Here is a 642-nt window from a genome sequence, read left to right as displayed (position 1 = left end):
ATGCTCCATCAGAATGACAAGGCAGGATGGCGTCCTGACTGAATCATGAGACAGGAGTGGAGCATCCCCTTGCAAAAATGTTTTATAAGCACACATTAATTTTATAATCCTCATTGAATAAACCTTACAAGCTGACTGAGCAGAGGAAAAACAAACAGGAGAACATCTGGTCTCCTGCCTCCACAGAGGAGGAACTATTGTAAAATTTCACAAGGTTTATCAAATTAGTTTTATGCACTAAAAGCACCACCAGCTGGTAGAATATATATTCAATCAATAATTAACTGTAAAAGTGTAAACAATGTGAAGTAAATTAAGTTATTTGACATTGAATAGTATTTTATTTTAAAGTAAATCGTCCTTTAATGTAATATGATTACGTCACTATCAAAGGGAAAACTAAGTACCTTTAAGCTGACACTAGATGGCAGTGGAGATGCTGTTCAGTTGGAAATACAGGCTGATTTTAGTTCCTGATGTTCTGGAGCACAAAATTAATGAAACGTTTATTTATAATCAGTTTGGAAATGAAGTTTCATGTTTAATCTAGAAAGGAGAAATCTATTTATGTCAGTGTTTTTTTTTTATTAATACATACTTTCAGCATTTATGGAGCCCTTAGAGTTTCAGTATTCACAAACT

The sequence above is a fragment of the Cyprinodon variegatus genome, unplaced genomic scaffold (assembly GCF_000732505.1).
Source record: "Cyprinodon variegatus isolate N-32 unplaced genomic scaffold, C_variegatus-1.0 Scaffold888, whole genome shotgun sequence".
Taxonomy (NCBI): domain Eukaryota; kingdom Metazoa; phylum Chordata; class Actinopteri; order Cyprinodontiformes; family Cyprinodontidae; genus Cyprinodon; species Cyprinodon variegatus.
Note: the sequence above shows the minus strand (reverse complement) of the source record.